We start from the raw sequence: 8,486 nt of genomic DNA, 5'->3' as shown, positions 1-8,486 counted from the left end.
AGCTCGCCGCGCCGCCGAGGTACCTCCGGGGGGGGGGCTCCCACATCCATCGCTAGCGAGCAGGAGCCATTTTTAAGTGGGGGCGCGTGTGTGTGTAGCATCCCCGTGCCCCCTCCCCACCTCGCCTCAGGATCCAGCAGCGCGTATGGGGGTTCCTGTCCGCGTGTACTGCACTCCCTGTGCGTGTGTGTGTGAGGGGTGGGGTTCAGTGCACGCACTGGTGCGGGGGTGCGGCGGGGCAGGACCAGGGTCTTGGTGCGCGTGTTTTGGCCCCCGGCCCGGCCCGGCCCGGCCCGGCCGCGGGTTCTGCAATGCGGTGGGTGTGGTCACGTAGTCACTCCTGGCTCGGAACCGCTGCAGTGGCAGCGCTCTCTCTTCTGCTCCTTCCATTCGCAGGCGCCCAGGTCCCCTCAGGGGCTGCTGCTTTCCCCACCCCACTCCCCCTCCTCCTTCAGCTGCAGCGCGGGGTTTTGGCCAGGGCAAGGAGAAGTCCTTGTGGGGAAGATGGAGAGGAGCAGATGGCATGAATCAGGCGGGCAGGGTGGGGAAGGGCGCCGAAGAGGAGAAGAGAGGGTCGGTCACTTCCAGGCCTCCAGGCAGAGGGGCTCTTTGTAGGGAACTCTAGTGGGTTGGGGTCTAGCTCACTCTTAAGATGCTGCCTGTGAGCGGGCAGGGCACACGCCTTCGTGCTGCTCTGAAGCCAGGGAGAGTTGGGTTTGGTTCTACCTTGGTTGCGGGGCCTTGTCAGAGCCTTGCCTGTCTTCTGTCAGCTGCTAACATTCGGCCTGGGCCTTTGCAGGGATTTTCCCAAGGTCTCCAAAAGAAAATGAGGGTGTGGCTCTGTCATAAAACCTCTTGCTAGCCCCCTTGACCTGGGTCTTGTGTTACAGCTGAGACCAGCATCTCTGGTGGGCAGCAGGCATAGCTGTGACGAGGGCTTTTACGTTTTCACTTGAAACTTTTCTTTCAACAGATTTGTACGAAACCGGAAAATTTGCCTTTCCCTAATCATTAAAGACAGGAAAGCACCTTGTAGTTGCACTAGTTTTCAAGCACTGCTTTTTTTTTTTTTAATTCTGGCAGCATCATAAACTTCTGGGTTGTTCTGTTTTTTCAATAAAGTACTCATTGCTCAGAATAGGAATTTTTTTTTTTTCAATAGATGCATAAATGTTCCTTATACTTGAGAAGAAGATTGCACACACTTGGGTTTCGCATCCCTTTCAAGCAGTAAGGAGAAAAGCTGCTGCCTTCACTTGTAGTCTTGAGTGAAAAGAATTGAAGAATTACAGGTCAGAAGTCGGTGCAATCAGTGAGGTTGTACAAGTAGCTACATCTCATACGTTGTCAGGTTTTTATAGTTTTGTATCCTAGGAATAAAATACTTTTCTCGTGCTTAAATTATTGTTCTTAGGCTTTTATTTGATTGTGATATGAAGTTGCATAGTTGGTTTATAATCAGTAGACCAATAAGTAAAACATGTTTAAAAAAAAAAGTACCTAGTAAATCTGGAGCAAATGGAAGTAATTAATTATAAGCTTGCCTTCTACAAATATGGAGGATAACCTTTACATGGAATGTAACAAGTCAGGCTCATCGTTGTGTTGCATCTTCCCTTGTCATTTAATTGGTTAAATTCAGAATATGGCAGACATGCTGCATTGGTCTTTTTTTTTTTTTTTTTTTAATACTGTCACACCAGTTTGCTTGGATGGGATTTGCAACTCTGGTGTGAAGCTGAAATCTGCACTTCAGTAATGATGTACTTGATGGAGGGAGGGAGAACACTGCATTAGAGTGAGGAGCAACTGCAAGTTTATTCTGTGAGAGCAGAAAGGCTCCTTGAGCTTCTGTTCTGCTATGCTCCTGTTCACTGCAGTGATGAATAATTAATTGCAGAAAGCACCAGCCTAAATGCACTGTGAAATTGTTAAAATATATAATATTTTACTTTAATCAGACTAATGTAGTCAGCTATGACTCCTCCCCTCAAGTCATTTCTTATGGTGGTACCACCTCATTAAAGTACTGTTTCATGATGCAGCTGATGGTGTTTTTTTTGTTTTGGTGTGTTTTAAAAGGTTAGCCAGTATTACTGGAACCTTGGATAAATTAGGAGCTCGTTTCATGAGTGTTTGCCTTTGTTTGCTGCTGTGCTGTAGAGGTTTTGCCTTTGTCATGGCAAGAAGGGGTGTGTGCCCAGAAGCAACGAGAACTGTAGCAGTGAAGTCATTGTGCTGCCTTATGTTGTGACATCACTCTGGCTCAAGGAAATGAGGGTGGGGCACCGCAAATCAAACCGTCTGGACCAGCTTTGTTGGTATAACTTTGTGCCTGCTAAATGAATGAGACTGAGGTTAGCCTCATCTTGGTGACTACGGAGAACTGTGCTTCTGAAAGAGGGGCAAGTAGAGGTGAAATTAATGCTTGTTTATACTTTCAGATGAAACAAGGTGATGTGCAGGTTATCTGTAGCAGAAAATGGTTAAATAAGTACCTTCAGTGAACAAAACTTCTTATTACAGGTATTTGAGGGCTTCATTGTTTATGAACAATATACACATTTACAGTTAGTTTGGTACATAACAAATATTTTTGTTGGGTATATTTGATCTTTTTTGTGCATTGGAAATGTATTCCTTTAAGAAGGTTATTACTTCTTGAAATTAATGTAAGGTATCCTCTTTGTATTACAAATATGATATTGAATTAACAAATAGAAAAGTTCTTGAAAATGGATGATGATTAAACCTGGCTCATGCAAATCTCTTGTTCCAGAAAATGTGTGATGGCTGGGAAGAACAAATTAAAGCATTTTATAGTTGAAATAAATATTCTTTTATAATACATAAGATTTAATAGTCTTATCTGTTAGTCATGGCATACTTAGTTAATAAGCAAGTGCTATTACAGCTATGAAATCTTTTCCAATTAGACAGCATACAGAAAGCTTTTGTCAATTTGCAGGACAAGGTTTTTTTTAAAGGAAGATGATATTTTCATGGGCTATTTTCTTTTAGGATCTTGCTTGCTGTGCTTTAAATTGGCAAAATATCATGTGATAACAAGTGTTTGAACTCTCATTAATGGCATCAATTGGAGGTAATATGTGAGTGCAACTGTGAAAATATTAATACCACCCAGCTGTGCTGAGAATTAAGTTAGAGGGATATGCTAGTTTCCTGCTATGGTATGGATTGTTTACATCAGGTGGACAAGTTGTCAAATACACACACATAGTGTAAGTTAAGGGAGAATAATTGAGTAAGAAAGTGACATGAAATTAGCTTTAGAAAAAGGCAGTAATTGCAGTAAGCAGGTTTGAGTTACTGGTAAACTTTTGAAATGAGCTGCTACAAACAAACTTGAAGATTTTCTAGTCCTTTTAAACTCCTGTCTTTATGTAGTTTAGTGATGAGGGCAGTGCTGACAGATTAATTTCTAAATGAGGGTATTTAATATGCACTTATGGTCACTTGTTTAAAAACAAATGACCTGATTATAGTTCTGACCCTTGTGCTTGTAACTAAGAGGAATCATATGTAGGTTACCCCCAGCAACTGTGCACAGATAGTAAAATTGAAAGATCCGTATTTGGTTAGTACTACTATGGAAGTGTATATTTCCTTTATCCGTGTTTCCATTTCTTTTCTTCCTAGTAATGGAGCTAGCACATCTGTGATCTAGGGAGGATAGTTGCACGTAACAGCGAAGTGACTATTTTTCCAAATCTGCCATTTTGGAAAGAATATCTCAGGTAGCAAACTCAAAATAATGGTTAACTTGTCAGTGAGAGAAGCCCAGCACGATTATTGCTCCTGCCATTACTAATGTCTGTCACTATAGGCAGTAGAGCAGAGGCACCTCAGGAGGAATGTAAAGAACTAAGGAAAACCAGAAATGGGGTCAGTATTTGGGACAAGCAAATTACTTTGAAGATCATATCATGGCTATGTGAATGCAAATTGCATTTTCCTCTATGAATAACTGGATAATGTGACTCAAATAATTGGCTGTTTTTATCTTTTAACCTAAATTAAAGTGAAATGTTCACATTTTAGCTGGTAGTGGTTTACTGTGCTTCTTACTGTACTGGCAGAGTGATTATACGGAATAGTTTTGGGGGGGAAAAAAAAAGGAATTTTAACCTTTTGAATACTTGTGAGGTTCATTGTCTGAGGCACTATATAAATAAAAGTAAAACCTGATGAGAGTTGCCTGTCTATAACGTGCTTATGCAAAAAAATTTGTTTCCACATAAAATCTTTCTCCTTCTCCTCTGTCACACTCTTCTTCGCAGATTGTTCATCTTGAAAGCCCTCAGTACTTAACAATAATTTTTCGGTTTTTAATCCATACGAGAGCGAGCGAGAGCGGAATTGCCTACCAGATGTCTGATCCTACTGTGAAAAGGGTTTAGTTTTTATAGGGTTAAAAAAGAATGCGGAAACGGGACTTAAAATGGGGTGGGGGAGGCAAGGACTAAGAGAAATCAAAAGCATATGAGAGCAGCCTACGAGTTTTCAGGGTAGAAAGGGGGAAAATGGGCATGTATAATCATAAACATACATAACATTTGTATGTGTTTGCATTATAAAATTACTGAAAAACATAATAGAATCCAGGAGTGGTAACAGAGCCATGATTCATCAGAAGTAGAGCTATGCAGGTCTTGCACAGAATGGAAAAAGGCCAAATTTTCTGTTTTTAGCTTTTACCTTTGTTAAGCTACTTTTAGTGATGAGGGTATAATATTCTGTCTGTCTCTGTCTCATACAATAATATACTGTATTTACTGGAATCTAAGACAGGGTTTCCCCCACCACCATTCAACATAAGGGAAAAAAGTCTTGGATCTGAGTACAAGCTGGGGGGAAGGAGCAGGAGCTGCAGCCCTGACTCCATCTTTGGCTGACGCCAAGAGTTGCAGCCACTAGATCCCTTCCTTCCCTCCCCATCTCCTCAGTTCCCTGCCAGCACCCCTTACTGCCACATACCCTCCAGTTGCAGTCCTGGCTCCAGCCCATGATACAGGGAATAGAGCACATACTGGGTCCAGCTCTCCCATTGGCCAGCTCTGGCTTTAACCCAGGGTTGGAGCTGCAGCCACCAGTGTGTGGCAGGGTTGGGGCCAGGACTAGCATGTGCTCTATGCCCTGGGTGGGAGTGGGGTGAGAGCTGGAGCTGCAATGGGAAGGTAAGCAGCAGCAGGTGAGAGCAGGTTCAGAGGGCACATGGCAGTGGGGCAGACACCAGCAACAGGGGGCAAGTTGTAGAGGGCAGGCACCAGGGGTTTCAGGCATAAGGGGGGACAGGTGGAAGGTGTCAAAGTGGTGGGGGGTAGGTGGCAGAGGCCAAGGTGCAGGGCGGTGCATGCAGCAGGGGCAGGTGTCAGGGGGTATGGGTACTAAGGAGGGAGCACAGGCAGGGCAAGTGGTAGGAGGGACAAGTTGCAGGAGACAAGGGACAGTGATCAGGCCACTTGATTCTGTCCACCCCCTGGCCCCTCACCACTTGTTCCTTACTGCTGCTAGCTGCTGCTGGGGGTGGGGTTGTCTTAATTTCAAAGTTGTCTTGTAATTGGGTACATGTGGTATATGTATTGTGAAAGGTTTTGGTGTTAGGACAGTGTTCCAGTTACTAAAAGTGGAAGTTGATGCTGGTACCCAGGGTAACAAGTGGGGCAGTCTTATCTTCCCAACCTCCTGGGGAAAGGGGATAATGCTGTTAAAGTGGGAAAAGCCACATCTCTATGGTCTTTGGAGATGGGCCACAGGGAAAACTGTTTTGTTGAAGGATGATTAAATTGGTATGGAAATGGAAAGATAAGGACGCTTTTTTATTTTCTCTCTTCCCCTCCTCCCCCCCACTCCTTTTCTGTTCAGAATTACAGGAGTGACAAATACCCTGTTCTCTCCTGAATTGTCCCTGTCTAGGTCCAAACTCCTCCCCTCAAACCTATCTTATTGCACTTGCTCACCCTTGGCCCTCCCTGTTGCATCACAAGTTCATCCACAACTTCATTCATCATTTGACTTCCTTTATCTCTGTGTGAGCTATGCCAGTCCATTCTGTCTGAGAACCTTGTGAGCAAAAACCCTGTTGCCTAAGATACGGTTCCGTTTCCACCCTTCTCCCTCATTCTCAGCCTGAGTACCCTCCTTTTATCCTTCTTACTTAACCTCTCCACAGTTTCAAACTTCTCAGCACTATACCTCACAGTCCTCAGTCTCTTTCCCCAGCACATGGAATACCACCAAGGTTAACTCTCTTGCTACCATCTGAGAAAGCCTTCCTACTTATCATGGGCTAGAAGGACAGGTTCAGGAGCAGCAGGGAGAAAGCCCCACAGAAGCTTGTATTCCCTGCTTTGTGCCGCCTCATTCTACTGCTTATCTGCTCTCTACTTGCCAAGAAATCCCTGGTGGAAGCCATGTATATTGTACCCTTAGTGGACTGGAGCAATTTCAGCCTCAGCAGCAGTTCCCCAGTGGCTGCAGGTGGGTAGAGGACTCAGCTGTGTATTGGTCATGCTACACAGCTGTGACATAATTGGCAGGGATTCATCTTGTTAGTCCCTGGGCAAAGCTAGGTTGTTTGCTTCTTATAAAGCTAGACACAACTCTGTGTGACATCTCCCCATTTCCTAGAGCAGTGGTTCTCAAGGTTTTTAGACTTAAGGCACACCTCGGGGAATGCCAGCTCTTAGTTTTCACTTACTTGACTACAGAAAAATAATACAGCAGTTGTTCTGTTGCAGAGAACTGAGAGAGATCACAGCAGGTCAGAATATTTTTAGCACTCTGGATTCCTATCTGAAATCTCTGGGTTTATCATACAAATCGTGTTTGCACAGTTAACAATGCCTGGCACCCTGTGACACTCTTGAAAGGTTCTCAAGGCACCCCAGGGTCCTGCAGCACCCTGGTTGAGAGAGATTCCTAGAGCATAGTGGATTGCAAACAAGACTTTGCTTAAATAGACAGCGCCAGCAACCTCACTAGGAAGCTTCAGGAAATATGTGAATGCTGCCTAAAGGCTCACTTGTGCAAGGTAGTATCTCAATCTGCAAATAGCCCTGCAGAAATTGGCAATCCTGTGTATGGGGCTTGGCTTCTGTAGAGTCTCCAGAATCTGACCCTATTCTGTTAGCTGTGTTGTAAACATCCTTGAGGAATCTGCAGGTGATAAATTCATTGGTTTAAATGTTGTAATCATTAGGGGGGTTTTTTTGTTTTTTTTTTTTGTGCTGGGGGGGGGGCATTACTGCTGTCCCTATCTCCTAAAAATCTAACAGTTCACTTGGTAGGTAATGTGCATTGTATAGTGCGTGCTATGCTATAATGTTTACCTTTTCTTCCTTTCTGCAGATATATGCGTTTAATGAAAAGGATCATTAATGTAGAACAAATGGTTAGTTTTCGGCCCTCATCCAAAATGGAGGAAAACTCTTTGCACATCTCAGGCATTGTTAAAATTATTAATTCCTGTACTCTGTTGGCTGAAACTCTCTGGTCTATTTGTAAAAGAGATGCATGTTAACTTCACCATTTGCTTGGAAAATATTTATGTGAACAAAGAAAAACTAAGAGTTCTCTTTCTTATAATGGAGTGTTTCATGTTGCAGTATAAATAAAAATAGGTTTAATAAAAGGCATAATTAGAAGAAGTATAAAAATGTGTCCTGTCAGAATAGTGACAGTGTTATTAGTATTAATTTGTCTCTCTGTGCGACTAGCAACTCCATGTGCTTAGGCGTTGCATGCAGAGTAAGAGGTAATCTCTGTAAAGAACCTATGATCTGTATAGATGAGAGAGAGGCTGGGAAGAGAAACAGAGTAGAACTGATGTGTCCAAAGTTGATAGGAAAGCTGGGACTAGAACCCATGTATCCTGACTCCCATACCACTGCTGTGTGCATAAGACTAAGCTACCTCTCAGCCAGTATTATTTTGTATGAGGGGCTAGATTGCCTGTCATATTACATTAGCTTTATGCAGAAGTATTGTAACCCCTTCATGTCAATGGATAAATGCTGCTGTAAAATTTGGAAGAAGGCAGTGGCCCATCAGACCTGAGATGTAGTGATCAAATATGTAGTGATGTTATTTGTTTTATGTTGTAACTTGTATCATTTTATGGATCACTCTAGAACCCTGCACATTACGACTAATTGTAAATGAATAAAAGAAAACGTTATAATGTTTTTTTAATTATTGGAGCTTTATTCTTCTACAGCTGTGATTGATAGCTTTTCATTCCTTTTCTACTTCCCCTCCCCCCCTACTCTTTTCCTCTTAAAAATAGAAGCACACCATAGTGGGCTTACAGGAGAGACCAAAGAATGTTTCCTGAGCAACAAATTTAGTTGAACAGTAGTTGATGCAGTATTATGAGAAGATTTAGAAGAAAGCAAGGGGTTATAAATAGGAACAATATAATAAAACTGGACAAAAGAGAAACTAGGTTGGATAGTCTATTTGCA

The 8,486-nt window shown here is 43.0% G+C and overlaps 1 protein-coding gene across 1 annotated transcript in view; it reads left to right on the top strand.

Moving 5' to 3' along the window:
• The window catches only part of EPB41L3 (erythrocyte membrane protein band 4.1 like 3), a 141,025-nt gene continuing 132,539 nt past the window's right edge, over positions 1–8,486 (top strand). The window contains 3 exon segments of the mRNA XM_025210858.1: positions 1–19; positions 1,163–1,292; positions 2,445–2,526. The gene's annotated coding sequence lies outside the window, so the exon portion shown is untranslated.

Source organism: Alligator sinensis, unplaced genomic scaffold, assembly GCF_000455745.1.
Source record: "Alligator sinensis unplaced genomic scaffold, ASM45574v1 scaffold168_1, whole genome shotgun sequence".
Taxonomy (NCBI): domain Eukaryota; kingdom Metazoa; phylum Chordata; order Crocodylia; family Alligatoridae; genus Alligator; species Alligator sinensis.
Note: the sequence above shows the minus strand (reverse complement) of the source record. Positions and strands in the feature narration are given on the sequence as shown.